Raw genomic sequence first — 676 nt, 5'->3', positions numbered from 1 at the left:
GAGCCCAGAGCCAGTTCCATCCAACATGGCAGTGTTGGGACGAGTCCATTATCTGGGAATGGGGGGCCGCACGTTTCCAAGCCGCGTCCCACATAACCAGCAAGAGACTTTTTCGGTAAGCTAACGTATTAAAGGTTTATATTAAAGGGAGTTTAACACGCGTGTATATTCTGGTGGAAGCCAGGTGAGGGGGGTCGGCTTAATAAAACGACGATTCTCGGCAGAGTCTCCATGGAGATGGTTTGGTCCTGTCCGCCCGTGGCTTTTATGACAGGAATGTGTGCGAGAGCAGAATGGGAGGAGATAAGAAATAAGGTGCGAGTTGCCAAGATAATGGCACACAGTGCTTCTCGTGAGAGGGATTAAAGAAGTGAGAGTTAATGCAAAGATGGGAAGAAGATTTCAAATGAAGCATGGAAATTATAACTCCCCTCTCATTATGATAATGTGCTGTTTCATTGTACAAAGAAAGGTCAGGTCATGGTTCACCCACAGTGCTGTCAGATGCCCTCTTGAACTGCACTGGTTCTGGGACAATAAACAGGTCTCCCCTTTTCATTGCAGTAAACTATAAATAGGCTACAAATAAAGTGAAGCAGAATTAAGACTGCTCCAGTTACTATGCTTAGCCTCGGGGATGAGACATATGCTTCAAAGTGTACATTTCAGTGTGTTT

The sequence above is a fragment of the Pagrus major genome, chromosome 14 (genome assembly GCF_040436345.1).
Source record: "Pagrus major chromosome 14, Pma_NU_1.0".
NCBI classification, from domain to species: Eukaryota; Metazoa; Chordata; class Actinopteri; order Spariformes; family Sparidae; genus Pagrus; species Pagrus major.
Note: the sequence above shows the minus strand (reverse complement) of the source record.